Source organism: Muscardinus avellanarius (genome assembly GCF_963383645.1).
Source record: "Muscardinus avellanarius genome assembly, chromosome: 1".
Taxonomy (NCBI): domain Eukaryota; kingdom Metazoa; phylum Chordata; class Mammalia; order Rodentia; family Gliridae; genus Muscardinus; species Muscardinus avellanarius.
The window spans coordinates 52,579,532-52,599,267 of record NC_137786.1 but is presented as its reverse complement, the minus strand read 5'-3'; positions in this window follow the sequence as shown (position 1 = coordinate 52,599,267).

Below are 19,736 nucleotides of genomic sequence, written 5' to 3'. Positions count from 1 at the left end.
TTCAGACTAAAATAGTGTCCTAAATGGGATAGTAAAAATCTAACTGTAATTCACATGGACTAAGTTTGTTCTTTTAGAAATATATCTTTTTTTTTTCTGTTTTTTGAAGCAATGCTTTGAACAGTGCATTGAAAACTACCTGGACTTTGAAAAAGGCACACTTGAGATTAGTTCATGACTTTTCTATTTAATAATTTTGTGGCCTTAAACAAAGTACTTTCTTCTCTTAGCCTTATTTTTTCTCTTACACAAATGAAGTGTAAGAACAGTGATATCCTTAGTTTGTTATGAATTTTATTGGAGTTAAGTATGTAAAATACCTATGACCAAGGATGACCTGATGAAAAAATATTCTTTATGGAATATAACTTTTTTCAAGGTAGCTACTGGCTATCATTACAAAAAAATATATGGCTTCATGAAGTATAAGTCTTCTTTATCCCTTTTCTTAAAAAGCCAAGGCTGTGGTCTGCTTTTTTTTCTTACTCTTAGTTTGGTAGGCAGTATATAGCTTTCCCTCAAGCTTTTATGACCTTTCTTGTTGTAAGTAAATTGAAAGAAAAGTTTGGAAGAGAACAAAAAACTTACTGTGGTAATTAGTAGAATAGTTTCAAAAGCCCAAGAATAATGGATCTTCCAGATATATATGCAATTTTTCAAAATAGAGTCTAAAAATCAAAATAATTTAAAGTATGCCATCTGATGTTTTAAAATATATACACATTATTTACTTGAGTGTGGTGGTACATGCCTGTAATTCCAGTATTTTTCTTTATTGCTTGGTAGAATTCTATTGTGTGCATTTCCTATAATTTTGTAATCCATTAATCTTTTGATGGACACCTAGTGAAAAAAAAAACATTACCACAGACAGTGAAGAAATTCTGAGGCTCATCAGACACTATATTGAAAATTTATATTCCAATAAATTGGAAAATATGGAAAAAATCAACATATTTCTAAACACATACAACCCACATAAGTTGAACCAAGAGAATATAGAAAACCTAAGCTGTCCAATAACAAGCAAAACAATAGATAGAGAAATACAAAATTCTGCCATTAAAGAAAAGTTCAGGTCCAAAAGAGTTTCCAGCTGAATTCTACAAAACTTTTAGAGAATAATTAAACCCAATACTTCAGAAGTTATTTCATGAAATCAAGAGTGATGGAATTCTTCCAAACTTCTTCAAAGAGGCTAGTATCACATTAATATTAAAACCAAATAGAGATACCTAACTAAAAGAAAATTACAGACTAATATCACTGATGAACATATATGCAAAAACTCTAAACAAAATACTAACTATGAGCATTCAAAATCACATCAAGAAAGTTGTACACCATGACGAAGATGGTTTCATCCGAGGAAAGCAAGGCTGGTTCAACATATGCAAATCAATACATATTATTCACCACATAAATAGAACTAAGAACAAAAATCACATGATCATATTAATAGATGTGGAAAAAGCATTTGACAAAATCCAACACTGATTTATGTTAAAAAAAAAAACACTGCAGAAAATTGGAATAGAAGAAATGTATCTCAAAATCATTAAGGCAATAGACAATATATCCAAACCCAACATAGTATTAAATGGAGAAAACTCTAAACTCAGGAAAAAGACAATGATAGCCACTATCACCACTCCTTTTAAATGCAGTCCTTGAAACTCTTGCCAGAGCAATAAGACAAGAAAATATCAAAGGAGTTCAAGCAGAAAAAGAGGAATTAAAATTACCTTTGTTTGCAGATGACATGATCCTATATCTAAAAGACCCAAATTATTCAACCAAAAGACTACTAGAGCTGATTAACCAATTCAGCAAAGTAACACAATACAAAATTCATTCATTACACTTTTGGTGGTGATTTCCCATGTCTCATTTTAAAAGGCTCTGAAAATTTTTTTTGTCATAAATTTTATAGCATTTTATTATCACCCTTCTAATATATGCATAATTTGTAGTGATGTAAAATTCTCAATATTGGTAAAGTTTGTCTTCCTTTTTTCTAATCAGCCTAGCTAGAAACTATTAATTTTACCTATCCTCTCAAATTACATATTTTGGCTTTATTTATTTTTCTTTTGGGATTTTTTTTCATTTTATTTCAGTGGTTTACCATCTGACTATTATTTTTCTTTCTCCTCATTATTTTATATTAAACTTGTTATTCTTTATATTGTTTATTAAGTTTTAATTAGAAATCACTAATTTGAGAACTTTCTTTTTTTTGTAAATAGGCATTTTGTGATTTAAAAAAATCCCATAACCAAACTCAAGCATTCTTTAGTGCCATCCCATCACTTTTTTCTGTTCAGAAAACTAATTTATCATTTGATTTCTATTTTTCCCACATAATAATTTTTATATATTATATTATTTTTTCAAATATTTGGAGATTTTACAGTCATTCTTTTCTCAAATACTGATTTATAATTTAGAGTAATTTTAATAAAATAATAAACTTTTGTGACATACTGTCTTTAAATGTATCCAGATTTGTTTTATGGTCAATATATAATCAATTTTTTACATAGTGCATGCATTTGAAAAAGCTCTGCTAATATATTAGTGGATTGTTCTGTACAAATCAATTAGGTCAGCCAGGCATTGTGGCACAGGCTTGTTAATCCCCCACACTTGGGAGGCAGAGACAGGAGGATCGCACAGGTTTGAAGCCAGCCATGCTGGTTCAAGAGACCCTGTTTCCAAATAAAAATATAAAAAGTAGGTCTGGGAGAGTAGCCTGGAGGTAGAAGGGCTTTGAGGAACCCCAGTACCGCCAAAAAAAAAAAATCAATTAGGTCAAGTTGGTTAATGCTACAATTAAAATCTCCTATAACTTTAATGATTTTCTAAGCATCTCTTCAATCAGTTATTGTGGAAATAATACTGAAATCTTTGTAATTTTATATTTGTCTATGTCTATGCACAGTTCTATTAAGTTTTTCTCCACATGTTTTGAAACTATAATAGGTACATAGATATTCCTAATTGTTCTATCTTCTTAAGGAATTGACTTGTCAATAAAAATGACCATATTTGTCCCCACTATGCAATATCACCCAAAATTGATGATCATCTCAGAGTATGTTGAATCTCATATCTCCTGCCACAGACACACATACACACAAACACAAGGAAAAAAAACTTTAACTCAATTTCTCTGATTCTTTTCTTTCAAGTATTACAGCTCCTGCATCCCCAACCCAGTCAGATGACCACTCTGCTGAGTCTTAAGTAAAGAATTTTGGATAGAGTAATTCAGAAAACAAACAGGAAAATAAAAGGAAGTTATAGTATGTGATATATATTCTTGACAAATTTTCTTCTCAAATTTTATCCTAGGTAAGAGATAGCAGGTATTTTAAGGTCCTTATATAAATGTATACCATATGCATAGAAAGATATTAAATGCATAATAAACACAGCAAACAAGTTGCTAAAATACAGCTATTTTGAAAGTCAAGAAAAAGTTGTTGAAAAATGGCAAATTCCAGGGGGAAAGCAATAACCAGATAATAAAGTCAAGCATTGGATGGGAAAAAGTTAAAACTGGAAATGACAAAGGTAATTTCACTCTTTGAGGTCAGTCGGGATATTTATCAGTAAGAGAAGATGAATCCTGAAAATAACATCCCAAGACTGAATTGTTTCCGTTTTTTGTCTTGATTTTTATTGTTGTTGTAAGTCAAGGTTCAAATCAGTTTTTATATTTACACTTAGATATCTTTGGCAAGATTTTTAATAATCTTATATACTTATAGTATAGGTAATGAGACCTACTTTTGTAGAACTCTTTTGAGAACTAGCTGATATATTGTGATATATTTTGTGTGCACACTTATAGCATTGTAGACACTCAAGAGATAGCAGCTCCTTTCCAGCTCTTGGCTTCTCCCCCTGGTATTTTCTTATCTATTTTGAAGATTAAGCACATTTTGAAAAATACTTCGTTTTAATAAATAATGCTGTGATTAGAAATGTCAGTTCACTTTCTCTGTTGTATTAGTGATCCACATGAAAATTAAAGTGACAGATGCTCTGATAGCCTATCCAGATTGATAGTCAAGAGGATAATGGCACTAATTAAGAAAATGTTTTAATTAAAAAGTGGAGAATAGATCATATGTGTTCATGGCAATGCTTTTTAAAAGAACAAAAGAAGATAGCTAAGAGCAATTTTCCTATTTATCACTGTGACGTCAGCCATACTAATAACTTTCCCAGAGACAAAATTTGTTATTACTATGTAAGTAATTGTGTTTATGCTTGACAATTGATAGATAAATATCCATAATATTTTATGACTTTATTTTTTATTTAACAATATATTATGTAAATATTTATTTCAATGAGAATATAGCACTGCATTGTATGAATGTATCGGAGTCTGTTTATCACTCACCCTGTGATGAACATTTAGAAAATATCTATAACTTTTCTATTACAAAAATTTCTACTATGTATTTTCTTATATGTACATGTTTGCTCAGCAGTAAAACTACATTGGTATATAATATAATTTCCAGTTAAAGCAGATGAATATTAATTTTTCCACTGCATGTAGAGATTGCAACATTAGAAGTTTAATGGTTTATTTTCCATAAGCAATTTAGAGTTAGAAGTTTCCATATTCTTACCTAACCATGTCAAATTTGACTTATTGATACCAATCCTTTAAAATTTGTGTTTCTGTTAAGAGTAAGGTGAAATGTGCCTATTTCCATAAGTTTAAGTTATTGGAATTTTATTTCCTATGAACTTCCTGTCCACTTACCTGTTGAGTTATGGCCATTTTATCATTGATATGCTGAGGTTCTTGAAATATTAAGAAAAATGAACTGTATATTTATGGTATGATTGGTAAATAGTCTTCAAAGATTGTTATTTTTCATTGGGATAATTTTTTATTTCTATATTATCACTTCATTATCCTATAAATTTTCTGGTTTTTGCTATTAGAAAAGCATTCATACTCTGCAAATAATTATAAAAACATTCTCATATGCCTTTTATTTTCACAAGCACAGCCAGCTTGGAGGCTAGGAAGTGTAGCCATCATTCCAAATCAACATGAGCCCATCAGAATTTAATATTTTTTACATTAAAAAAAGAAGAGAATGTCCAGCCAGCACCAAATGAGTGTTATATCCTCATTCATGTGTGTTTTGTATAGCTATATATGCATATATATGTATGTATGTATATATATATATATATATATATACTTATAGATATCATACATCTATGACATCTATGTTGCATTGAAATATATAAGCACATATAGATGAGTTACTAAATATCAAACATAAAAAATCTTAAACATTTTTAAAAAAGTGTTCTATATTCACAAAAGAGCTTCAGATAACATCATTCATAATTCCAGAATATTATCTATAAATTTGTGTCCAGGCATGTATAGGGTGGGCTTGGTTGAAATAGGATAGATGAAAATGAGATGAATAAATGACGTAATTTCTCTACTCTCCAGTTGGTCTGGAATTTCTTTATACAACAGGTTAACAATTCCTTTATATACTGGTGCCTATGGAAAAGTTCACTGAAAGGATCATCTGTTTCCTACATTTTAAATTACAGGGAGTAGTAGTTCTGATTGCATAGGCAGTGCATAGCAGAAAATACAACATACAAATTAATGAGTAAGGAAGTGTTTATTTGGTTAAAACTTGCTGGGAAAACACTAATTTGAAACAGAACAATATTTTTAATCTAATAATCTGGGAAATAACAAGTTGAACTCTAATTCTTCTGATGGGATATTAAATGTTGAGTCCCTAAACAAACTACCTCCACTCAGCCCAATAGCCTAGGTAGTCTGTGTTTCTATCACTAGGTAATAGATATTAATCTCTTCCTATGTTTATAATAGTCTTCCTTCATAAGGAAGATTTTTTAAAAACATTTTTGTGAGAGAAAGTAGGAGCTTTAAGACACAATGACTCCTTATAATCTCACAGGGAGGTTGGAAAGTGCAAGAGAAAAAAGGCAAAAATTCAAGATATTATGTGAGTAATTGGCCCTTAGGTCCCATTAGTATTTTCAATCTGATTTTTTTTCTATGTCATATGGCCTTAGAATATACCTGATGTCAAAAAGATGAAGAACAGTAGCTAACAGTATCAGTAACCTGGAAGACCCCAAGATCATTCTTTTACAATTTATGTCATGAATTCATTGGCTGAAATAACATTTTGTTTCCTTGGGAAGATTCAGCTAAAGTTAGGAAAACTCAGATACTAGCCATTGTTCAGACCTAGGTAATTCTACAATTTGCATGTGTGTTTCATAGTAATAAAAAATGGAAAATCTTTTATAACTGTATGGAGAGAAATACTCTATATCATGCTGCCAAAGGACAAAGCAAAACTTGATAACCATTCTCTAAATTTCTGAGTTACTTTCTTAGTGTACTTTTATTGGTTCATTGTAATTATACATCAAAATGAGGTTCATAATAAGGACATAAATGGATACATCATGTATGCATGTTGTCCATACATATATATGTTTCTTGTGTTTCTCTCTGCATCCCACCCCATTCTATTTCCTTCCTCATATATGTTATTGAGATTGATATTGATAATTTTATATATGCATATAGAATTATTTTAACTGTTTCCTTCATCACATCTCTTCCCCAGAAGGCATAGTAGCACACAGTTGTAATTCCAGTACTTGGGAGGTTGAGACAGGAGGATCACAGGTTTGTGGCCAGAATCAGATACTTCATGTGGCTCTCCACAATTTAGGGAGGCCCTGTTTCAAGATAAAGAATTTTAAAACAATAGGGCTATGGATATAGCTATAGGTAGAATTCTCCTGGATTTAATCCCAAGTACCACACACACACAAAAGTCTCCTCTCCACCCTTCTCTATACCCCCTCCATAGCTCCACTGAATTTTCTCTTTTATCTAAACTCCCTATATTTACCTTGTTTCTATCTAGTTTTCACATATGAGAGAAGACATACAACCATTTCTTTCTAAGACTAGCTAATCTCACCTAGCATAATATTTTCTAGTTCTATCCATATACCTGATTATAACAAATTTTAAGTGTGCTAGTCTTTCTTCCCTTCCATTGTTCTCTAAGTTCTGTTATTCAGTTTAGATCAGCTCCACACCCTTTATCAGGGTCATGCTCTCTTTATTTCTTACTCTCTCTCACTCCATCTCTATACCGTTTTGTAATGCTTACATAACAAAATGCTAGTCTTCAAAGTGTTTTACAAAGAATGCTCAGGGGTGGAATGGCTGGCTCTTGGTATGGTTCATTTCTTTTAGGTTGTGTTTAATGAAGTGATATGGGTTCAGCAAGAAGAGAAGTATTGATTCCTTTTGTAAACAGGCATAGTCTGTGTATTTCTAACTAAAGCCACAATGTCTATTTGCAAGTCTCAGTATAATGGGCTGTGGAACTGAATAAACAAGAGGTAGAGTGAAACCAGTGATCTCCAGAACCTGCTGGCAAGGTCTGTTGTGTTCAACAGTATGTGAAATTAGGACTCCTCCAGCCACCAAAGGAAGAGAGTCATGCACATTCATTTCTTTAAGATCTGTTCCCAATCAACCCCCTGCAATCTAACTTCCATTCCCATGGCTCAAAATGTTCTCCAAATCTAAGACAAAACCAATGACTTCTCCCTTTTCTTTTCCTGATCTACCTTGACATATTTGTGGCCCTGGATTAAGTGCTGATTGCCTTGTACCTTTTGTCTTTTAAAGAATAATTTCACTACTATAGTAATGTATATGATGTTAACTTGGAAATCATAACTAATTGTGTCTTTATCTTCCATATTGTATGTCCATGTAGTCTAAATGAGGTGCCTGGACATGATACAAACTTTAAAAGTATTTAGAAACAAGATAATTCACTTTTAAGCCAATTATCTACATAGTTTTCTAATTGCCAGAGACTGAGAAAAGAAACTAGGAAGAAAGAATTCCTAATAAAGAATATTCTTCAAGAGGTCCATAAAAGCATTCATAAAGCAGAGTGGGCTCAAGCATATTCCAAGATCAGAGATTCAATGCTTATTCACTGAAGGTCATTATTCAAGTATGACCTTTCTTTCCTTTTTTTTTTTTTTCTAAATGATCTCCATGCCAGGAGAAAAAGAAAGCTCTTTGAGGTAGCTGGGGGTGAAGTAAAAAAAACAAAGAAGTTTCTAAGCACATCACCCATTTTCTCCACTATATCAGTCCCAGTCTATAGTAGTACTTAGCTAGGAAATGAAAGATATTCTCTAAATAATCTTAGAATTTTGACTTTCTAATTTCTAAAGAAAAACAATGTGATATCAGAGTAAAAAGTAGTATCATAGGATCTGGCCAACAAAAATATGCATAGCTAAAGAAATTTAAATGAACAATGAAAGACAAAAATTTTAATATGATTACATTCCACAAGTCATGCTTGTGCATTGTACTAGGTACATATATTTAATATGGATAATTTAAAAATATAGATAAACCCAAAAAATAAACTTTATTAATTACGGCAGGGTTAGTTAATTACTATAAATAAACATACATACATAATAATACCATCTACATTGCTATGTAACATGCTTTTCCCCTTAAACACAAATAATGAATATATATATATATTGGGGGGTGGTACTGGGGTTCCTGGAAGCCCTTCTACCTCCGGGCTACACTCCCAGACCTATTATTACATTTTTATTTGGAAACAGGGTCTCCTAAGCCAGTGCGCGGCTGGCTTCAAACCTGCGCAATCCTCCTGTCTCTGCCTCCCAAGTGCAGGGATTACAAACGTGCGCCACCATGCCTGGGTAATGAATATATTTTCTAAATTCCAAAAACTGTATTAGGTCTTTACACATTGAATTTTTATAGTAAATGAAATTTAATACTATTAAAAACATTTTATTGTTTTTTATTTTGGTAAACAGAATTCTAAAATAATTGCCCAATTACCCTCAGCTTTATCTGATCTCCTTTTTGAGTGTAGGTATAATTTGTGAATATGAGATATCACTCTCATGATTATGTTACATTATATAGAAAAAAGTAGATTATTCAAATGAGTTTAACCTAATAACATTAGCCCTTCTGGTAGCAGAAGAAGAATTCAGAGAATTCTCAACTATGAGAAAGAATCATCACACCTTGGATAGCTTTCAAGATAGAGGGGACTACTTTGAAAACAGTTTGGGAAGCCTTCAGGAGAGAAGGAACACTTCCAGTAAGAAAACAAGGATCTCAGTCCTATAGAGTAGAAGAATGGGATGCTGTTAACAACCTGAACAATCTTCTAAGTAAATTCTTCTCTAGAGATTCCAGGTAAGAGAACCAATACTTTGTTTTTTACCTTGTAAGACTCTAAGCAGAGTACCCAATTAAACCTTCCCCAGATTTCTGACCTACAAAACTATAAACTAAGAAATAGATGTTGTTTCAAAATGCTAAATGTGTAGCATTGTTATTTTTTAAACTGCAATAGAAAAATGATACATTCTCCTTATAAAAGTCAACTCCATATATCTTAAGAGCAGAAACTTTCTTGTTGGTGATCATAAACTTAGCACTAGAACACTGCTTGACAAAACAAATACTTGTTGAAACTGTGAGTTAACAGATTAACACACACTTGTTGCTAGAATTAAAAGAGATAGTACTGTATGAGAGTTTATAATTATGTTACAATGTAAAGAGTTACGTTCCAGGATGACACATAGGTTTTACATGTGTGCGTGCCATGTCTTGCCAATTACAGTGGTGTTCTAGAATATTCTGCTTGACCTTGAACCCACCCCATGAGAAACATGACAGGTACAGGAAGTGTCTGAGGAAGAACTGAGGAATGATGGCTTTATAATGACTATGGGTTAGTCCTAACTTCCCATATTCTGTATAAAATATTTATGTAGCTTTTAAAAATTAGACTCACGAAAAGTGGAAAATAGAAAGCACAGTTGTGTTTACTTTTTATTTCAAGTTATTTTTACCATAAGGTAAATAAGCAGGGAGTAAGAATAGGCTGTGGGTAATTTTTTAGCCCCAAAATGCCAATATGAAAGATTTATTAGAGATAGAAATAGTAAGATTTGATGATTTTTATTTTTTTATTTATATTCAGTATCTTTTTAAAGAAAATTGAAGATAAATTATAAAATATGAATAAAATGGTATGATTGTTCCAATTGCAACTATATTACTGTAATAACAAATTTTACTTGAGTACTTTTACTGGGAAAAAGTTGTTAACCATTGATAAACTATGGACTGATGCTATTCTCATATCTGAAATTTTTTAAATTTAATATGTTGATTTATATATTATAATAATGATACATCATGACAAGGTTCATACTGGTAAAAATATGTATGTGCACAGAATTGGTGTACTTTCCTTCAGATCCCTCCCTGCTCCCTCCTAAATATAGGTGCATAGCATTATTTAAATTGTTTCCTTCATAAATTCTCCTTTTCCCTTACCCATGTGCCCTTCCACTACTCTGCTAATCCTCTTAATTTATCTGAAGTCCCTTTTTTTTCCCAATTTCTCTCTAGCTTCCACATATGAAAGAAAACTCATAACCTTTCACTTTCTGTGACTGCCTAGTCTCACTTAGCATATATTCTCTAGAATCATCTATTTTCCTGTAAATGGCATTTTTCTTATGATGTGTAAAATTTCATTGTATGTATATACTATATATTTTTCATTTATTCAGCTGTTAACAGATACCTAGGCTGATTCCATAATTTGGCTATTCTGTCCTTATAAACATGGATACACATGCATCACTCTAATATTTCAACATATTTTCTTTGGAAAGACATTCAGGAGTGGTATACCCTAGTCATATTGATGGTTCCATTTCCATTCTTCTGAGGAACCTCCATACTGATCTTCATAGTGTTTGTATTAATTTGTTATGCCACAAACAATATCTAAGAGTTCCTATTTTTCTGCATCCTTATCAACATTTATTATCATTTGTATTCTTTATGATTGTTTTTCTAACTGGATTTAGATGATATATCAGTGTAGTTTTGATTTGCATTTCCTTGATTGCTAATAATGTTGAACTTTTTTCATATATTTTTATCCATTTGTATTTCTTCTTTTGAGAAGTGTCTATGATGGGCATAGTGGTGCACGCTCGTAATCCCAGCACTTGGGAGGCTGAGACCTGAGGATCAGACATGTTTGAAGCCAGCCTCAGCTATTTAGTGAGGCTCTCAGCAGCTTAGTGAGACCCTGTTAAAATAGGTGTGGGAGTATATCCTGGAGGTAAAAAGCCCCTGGGTTCCTCCCCCAGTACTACAAAAAATAAAATAAAATAAAATAAAAAATAGAAGTGTCTATTCAGTTTGATTGTCCACTTTTGATTTGGTTTCTTGTTTTATTCGTGTCTTTTAAGTTCTTTGTGTACCCTAAATATTAGTCCCTATCAGTAGAGTAGCAAGTAGCTGGCAAGGATTTTTTCTCATTCTGTAGGCTCTCTTTAGACTCTTAATTGTTTCCTTTGCTGTGCAGAAGGTGTTAATTTGATGTCTTCCCATTTATTGGATCTGGATTTTTTTTTTTCTGAGCATTGGGGTCTTATTGAGGAAATCTCAACCAGAGCCTATACTTTTGAGAGTTGGTCCTATGCCTTATTCTAGTAATTGCAGTCTCTAAATTTCAATTTTTTCATCCATTATGAGTTGACTCTAAAACAGGGTGAGAAACTGGTCCTGATTCTTCTACATAAAGGTGCCCATAAAGGTGTCTACATAAAGGTGATGGTCTTTTCTTCAGCATAAGTTTTTAGCACATTTGTCAAAAATAACTGTCTATAAAATGTAAGAATTTGGTTTTGTACCTTCTATTTTATTCCACTGGTTTGTCTTTTGTTGTGCCTATACCATGATGTTTTTATTACTGTAACTCTGAATGATCATTTGAAGCCAGAAATTATTATGCCTCCTGCATGATTCTTTGGCTCTTGTGGGTCTTTTGTTCTTCCATATACATTTTAGAATATTTTTGTCTAGAACTGTCAAGAATGCCATTAGTATTCTAATAGGGATTGCATTGAATCTGAAAATCATTGAGTCATTGAATCTGAAAATCCTGTGAAAGTATGGAAGAAAAAAATGATATAAAAGTCATAATTTTTTTCATTTATCCGAAGCAATTTACAAATGCAGTTAACAAAGCAAATTAACCAGTAAAACTGAGCAGTCCATGGAACAATAAATTTCTAAGAAAATGTTATTCCTTTTCATCTATAACTTGGAAAACATTTTTAAAATTCTGGTTCAGCCTGGCGTGGTGGTGCACGCTTGTAATCCCCATGCTTGGGAGGCTGAGACAGGAGGATCATGCAAGTTTGAAGCCCCTCGCTGGCTTAAGAGATCCTGTATCCAAATAAAACTATAAAAATAGGTCTGAAAGTGTAGCCCAGAGGTATAAGGGCTTCCAGGAACTCCAGTTGCACCAAAAAATTTTTTTCTTTAAAATCCTAATAGGCATTATGTCTTTATTGCCTACATTAATTTTCCTGTATCCTTTGAATTTGTAATCATATGAAGTAATTTATACTTATACAAATCATTTGGAAACAGGTTTTAAATCCTAAGAGCCATGGAGCTAAAGTTTAGGTTACATTGTCTGGTTCTGATAAACTTACAGTGAAAATTCAAAAGATAAAGAAGTAGACATTTATGGACAGCGGTCTAAGAGTGTTACTAGGCAGTTGTATCTTCCTCTAATTTGATCTTGAGATCTTTCTTCCTGGAGAGAGACTATAAACTCTAGCTTTGGTCTAACAAGGCTCCAGGGTATTTAGTCATGGATGTTTACACAGGACATTTTTTCTTTGTGTATAGCCCAATGCCTAAAAATGATAGAATGAGCCTATTGCCTAAGTGTCTAATCCTGACCAAGTGTCTCTCACAAGAAACTTATTTATACTGGAAGATATTTTGTGTCTTTACTCTGATTGTGCATATACAGTTTATTTCTGCCAGGACATATTCTCTAGGGGAACATGACCAAAAAGGAAGTTAGATTCAGTAATGTCAGTGAGGTGAGGCACAGGGGACTCAGCACAACAAATCACATTAAAAAAAAAAAAACAAAAACAGAAGCAATGTCTGTTCAGGGAATGCTGTGCAGGGCCAATAGGAAACAGGGCCATGAGGGACATGGATATTCAATCAGCAAATGAAGAGGAAGAGAGAAACCAAGAGACCCATGACCAAAGCCTTTTCTGGGATCCAAGGCATTACCAACCAGGTTTTCAAGGGGAAGTTGGAGGAGTTCTAATTGGTGGGCTTAGAACAAGCCAGGGCTAGTTACCTGGGGTAACACCATGACAGATGAGGTTACTGCAGCATATTTAAAACGTCCATATAGAGGTGGAGTCAGTGGGGTGAGCTGAGCAGATGTTTTCTACATTTCCCTTAGGGAGATTGTCACCAGAAAACAGTTTCCTAGTGCAGATATCCAGATCAACCACACTGCAGAAATAGAGGAAGGGAAAAAACTAAAAATGTTTGCCCTACATGTTACAGAGAAAGGCCTGGAACAACTTAGAGAAAAACTTAAATTTATATCACACATTTGATATTTGATAGGTATTGGAAAGCAATGGATAAAATAATCACATAGTCCACCATCATAAGAATATAATGTGACAGAAATGAACTTCTGAGCTTACCACTAGTTTAACTGAGGCAAAAAGAATCCTCAAAAATTTAAGTATTTTAACCCCAGAAGGACCCTGTGGTCCGGGCCTCTGGCCCCGACCCTGGGCGAGTGGGCAGGCGCTGGCAGGGCACCCCTAGGCAAACCTCTTTCCACCCAGAAGGACCCTGTGGTCCGGGCCTCTGGGCCTGACCCTGGGTGGGTGGGCAGGCACTGGCGGGGCACCCCTAGGCAACCTCCTCCCCACGCAGAAGGACCCTGTGGTCCGGACCTCTGGCCCCGACCCTGGGCAGGTGGGCAGGCACTGGTGGGGCACCTCTAGGCAACCCCCTTTCCACCCGGAAGGACCCTATAAAAAAGGAAAAGAAAAAAGGAAAATATCGGAGAGGGGTCAAGGAGGCTGTGGTGGATGCCAGGATACTGGAGATGCAGACAGAACTTATCCAAATGAACTGGAATTATTGGAGAAATTCCCTGCTAAGGAGGACTGCTTCTTCTCTACATTGTTAAGAATCTTGGACATCACCTGTAAGGAGAGAGACTTTAGTGGAGACCAAGGAGAAAGGCGGTGCTGAAAGCGGTCTCCGCGTTGGCGGTGGAGACTTGTATTCAGGAGAAGCAGAAATCGGAGCCTACCAACCTTATTTTTTTTTTTTTTTTTTGAGAAATTACACCAAAGGTCGAATGCTACCATCACTCATGCTTAGGAACACTGGACAACATTCAGAGTGGAAAAAGAGCTTGGGAAATATTTGAAATGGTGGAGGCAGTGGCAATGGCAGTGGCCAGTACTTAGGGGAGGCAGAGATCTGATGCATTACACCTGGAACCTTTGAATTAATGACCCAAGAGGCAGAATGCTACCACCACACACCCTCAAGAATGTGGGACAAATGGTTGGGCGAAGAGGGTGCTCAGATTAGAGCCTGCTGAGGGGTGAGGCTGGCGACAGACACAGCAAAGCTGGGATTGGAGCCTATTGTGAGGCAAGGCCAGTGCTGGAGCCTCTGAGGCTGGGATTGGAGCCTGCTGAGTGGTTACGCCGGTGCTGGGGCCAGGGAAGCTGGATTCGGATCATGTTGTGAGGCAAGGCCACTATTGAGGCTTCTGAGGCCGGGATCAGAGCCTGCCTAGGGGTTAGGCCGGTGCTGGGGCCAGCGAGGCTGGGATTGGAGCCTGCCATGAGGCAAGGGCAGTGCTGGGGCCTCTGAGGCCGGGATTGGAGCCTGCCGAGGGGTCAGGCTGGTGCCAGGGCCAGCGTGGCTGGCATTGGAGCCTGCCGTGAGGCAAGGCCAGTGCTGGGATCTCTGAGGCTGGGATCAGAGCCTGCTGAGGGGTTAGGCCGGTGCCGGGGCCAGCGGCCAGCATCAGAGCCTTCCGTGAGGCAAGGCTGCTATTGAGGCCTCTGAGGCCGGGATCGGAGCCTGCCTAGGGGTTAGGCCACTGCTGGGGCCAGTGAGGCCGGGATCGGAGCCTGCCGTGAAGCAAGGCTGGTGCTGGGGCCTCTGAGGCCGGGATCAGAGCCTGCTGAGGTGTTAGGCCGGTGCAGGGGCCAGCAGCCAGAATCGGAGCCTTCTGTGAGGCAGGCCGCTATTGCAGCCTCCGAGGCCGGGATTGGAGCCTCCCGAGGGGTCAGGCCGGTGCCAGGGCTAGCATGGCTGGGATCAGAACCTGCCATGAGGCAAGGCCCATGCTGGGGCCTCCGAGGCCGGGATCAGAGCCTGCCAAGGGGTTAGGCCAGTGCTGGGGCCACCGAGGCCGGGATTGGAGCCTGCCACGAGGCAAGGCCAGTGCTGGGGTCTCGAAGGCTGGGATCGGAGCCTGCCAAGGGGTTAGGCCAGTGCCGGGGCCAGCAGCCAGCATCGGAGCCTTCTGTTAAGCAAGGCCGCTACAGAGGCCTCCGAGGCCTGGATTGGAGCCTGCTGAGGGGTTAGGCCAATGCCGGGGCCATCAGCTAGCATTGGAGCCTGCCATGAGGAAGGCCCATGCTGGGGCCTCCGAGGCTGGGATCGGAGCCAGCTGAGGGGTTAGGCCAGTGTCAGAGCCAGCGAGACCAGAATCAGGGCCCCATGAGCCAAGGCCGCTGCTTGAGCCAGCAAGGTCTGGATCAGTCCACTGGGTAGCCAGGCCACAACTGGGGCCATCAAGAGTGGGATCGGTATTTGCAACGCAGCATGCACAGAGAAATATCACAGAAAATTAAAACTAGATGCTTCCCCTAGTCAGCAATAACTAGGAGGAAAGGGGCAACAGGAAGTGGTCGAGCTGTAGAAAGGGCCCTATAGTGAAGCAATTAAGGTAACCAATCAGAGGGTATGGAACAGGGGAGGATGGAGCCTCTTTAAAAAGCAGGAGGTACATAAACATATGTATCAAAGTTAATCACCACACAAGCATGGGATCAAGGGAGGGGGAGGGTATGGGATGGGGGCTGGATGAGGGCTAATTGGATGATGTGTGCTTGTATATCCTCTCAGGTCTTGAATTCCAATGTGATGTATGATTACAATGCACCAATAAAAATAAATTTTAAAAAAATTTAAGTTTTTAAGAAAGGGCATTTCTCTGTGAATGGGAAAAAAGAGACAAATTTTTTTTTTAATTTTTGGTGTGTGGTTTTTCTAATCATTGATATTACATGTATTCCACAGCAAAACATATAATGTAAAGAGTTTATAGTTAGTGAAAAACATTTACACAAAGATAGGCATAAGTACCATTTACTGTCATTGTGGTGTAATTTCTATTCCTCCTTAAGAAGTAGCCATATTTGTCTTAAAATTTTCTTCATTTTTTTATCTTTACAATAAATTCTGGTCTATAGAATTTCTTACTGATATATTTTCTAGTGCATGTTGTCTTTTAAATTGGTATTACTTTTTTAAAAAAATTGAAACAGAGTCTCACTAAGTTACTGAGATTCTTACTAAATTACTGAGGCTGACCTTGAACTTACAATCCACCTTTCTCATCCTCTGAAGTATTGAAAATACAAGTAGGTATCACAGTGCCCAGCTTAAACTGTAAATATTAATGAACACTTCTACCTGTAATAGCACATCATCCTTTAATACAAGGTGAGAACTAATTATATTGATATAGCTTAGAACCTGAAGTGGTCTTTAACAACTAACCATCCACAATGCAATAGCATGTATTATTAAAATGTAAAGGACCTCATTCTACCTTTGTCTCTAGAAATGGCTCTGCTTCATACAGTAACTCGGATTTAGATGCCTTAAAAATTACCTTTAATCCAGGAGTGTTGGTACATACCTCTAACCTCAGAACTTGGGAGACTAAAACAGGAGGATTGCAGATTTGAGATCAGCCTCAGCAACTCAGTGAGACTTCTAGCAACCTAGCAAGACCCTTTTCAAAACAAAATAATAAAATAGGACTAGGAGAATACCACAGAAGTAGAATGATCCTGGGTTCAATCCCCGGTACCAAAAATAAAAAATAAAATGCCTTTAACCCTCTAAACTCTTCTGTGTCTATCAGACTTAGGTTCCCTGCCATCTCAACAAGTGACTTTATTTAGAATAGCCTTTTCCTAAACACAAAATCAGTGATAAATTCTTATATGCCTACATTTCAACATCAGGCCTCAAATCCATTCTCCCCTCACTGTCTGTTGGTAGCTAAGGATTTGTATTTTACTATTGAAATCTCATTCTTCAAGAGGCAATATCTTATTGACTTAAACTTCTTTAAAACTTTCAAGTTGACTTCTCAGCTAATTCAATAACTTGATATTGGCTGGGCAGTTTCATCAGAATGCCAAAAATAATTTGGAGTTATAGATTTAGAATTGAGGAGAGTACACACTGGGGAAATATAATAAATTTCATAAAGGGCCAGATTTGTATTTTCTTACTTAAGCAAATTTTGAAAATCATCTTATTCATGTTGTGAGCTAAGCAGGCTTTCTCATCTATTTTCAGATATGTGGATTATTTTACAATGAGTACCAGCTCTTAGCTATTTGTACTTAAATTACCTTCAGAAGTATAAATACCCCAGAACAGGTGCACAACTTTCAGGCTAACAATCACCACACCTTCACTATCAATAACAACTAAGGCTTCTCATTTCATAGCAAAAAACAAAAATTAGGGGAAAAAGTCAGTTGCTGGGGCCCACTCGGCTGGACCGAGATGGCACCCAGGCTTGTTGCCAGCGTGGACTCAAGATGGCGCCTAGGCTTGCAGCCAAGTCATGAGACTCACAAGATGGACGTCTCCTTGAGCATACACAGTGTGCCATATTACGTGCCTGCAGAATGATCAGTGACGCAGCACCTCATGCTACCACCAGCCTGCCTATGAGAGAGTCAGAAATGTGCATGCCCTAGCTGTGGGAAGCTTGGGGTTGGTAGGAAATAGAGGGAGGTATTATAATGCTGATATATATTGTGCTTGTTGTACGCATTGAGAGACATGTTAGGAGAGATATTGAGACATATTGAGACATATTGAGAGACATATTAAGGATCCATTAAAGAAGAATTCATGTTTCAGCTGAAGAGGTGTCTGTGTCGTTCTCTAAGTCCCTGCGGGTCGGAGTCTTAGGGGACGATAGTCAGTTACTGAAAATGACAGTATTATTCCCTGTGGAATTATTTACTCCACCTTTATAATTATTTACTCTTACTACATTTAACTTAAAATAGGATAGACTTATATATGGACTTGAGACTTAGTAATGCACAGAAGTGGAGATATGACTTTAAAGTTTTCTTTTGAACTTTACTCAAAATACACTAGTGCCAAACTTTATGACAATTGATACCTAGGCCAGTTTCTTACTTTGCTCTTCTCTACTCCTGAAATTTGACAATGACCAGAAGGCAAGCATCAATATAACAAGGCACAAATGGGAGGCTGGATTAATATTCAAACTGGATTAAAAAACCTTAAACTAATGAGAAATGACTAAATCTTTAAATGGTTTCACTGGGTTAGCTTCATGTGCTTCTAGTGTGCAATAGTCTCTGGATATAAATAAGGAATACACAGTTTAGAAGTACAAAAGAATTAAAATTGATTACAAAACCCAAAATGAAAATCTTATTAATAAATACAAATGCATATATAATTCTGAGGATAGCTTGTCAATAGTAATCACAAGCTTGATGCTTGATGCATCATTTGCTTCAAATTTCAACTACTAAAATACATTATAGATTAATAATTAATAATGATTACTAATGATCATAAGGGTATGATAATAAGGATGTCAACTAACTTGTTATTTATTATAGCAAAACTTTGGAAACCATCCAGTGCTTAAAACAGCCAATTGAGAAAATAAATTACTTTAATATATATGAATACCATATGAGTATTAAAAGTAGTATGACAATTATTATAAGATTATATTCTAAAATCTGGAGAAGAAAAACACTTTGAAATTTGAGACAAATAAAAAATAAGAACAAAAAAATAAAACAGTCATCAATTTTTATTCTAGAATCAATGTGAAAAAAGCCTTAAGACTTTCCTGCTAGTTAGTGACTCCTTGATAATTTTGAAAGGCCAATATATGTGCGTGTGCGCTTGCTCGCGCGCACGCGCGCGTGTGTGTGTGTGTAAAACCCTTGTATAGAATAATTAAATAACAAAATGTTATTTTTATCATGAAAACACTAAGTAAAACCATGGAGATTTGGGCACAATAAATATTTGCTTTGTGAAAATGCCTGTTACTATTTGTTTTATTTATTTTTTTGAAGGGACTAAATATTGAAACCAGATTCAAATACAAATGATCCATATTATCAGCCCTTTTTATATTTTATTTTGAGACTTATTCTCCCTAGTTTTCCCAGACATAACTCCAACTTGTCTCTTCCTGTCTTAGCCTACTACCTAGCTGGGATTACAGGTGGGCACCACCATTCCTGGGTTCATTTTTTAAAATAATTTTTTGCGTACTTATAAACCCTGGAGTTTCTTCTAAACCATAATTTGAAATTTCATTTTTTTCTGCATAATTGTTTCTCTCAGGTAAAATCTCTACTTGCCAGAG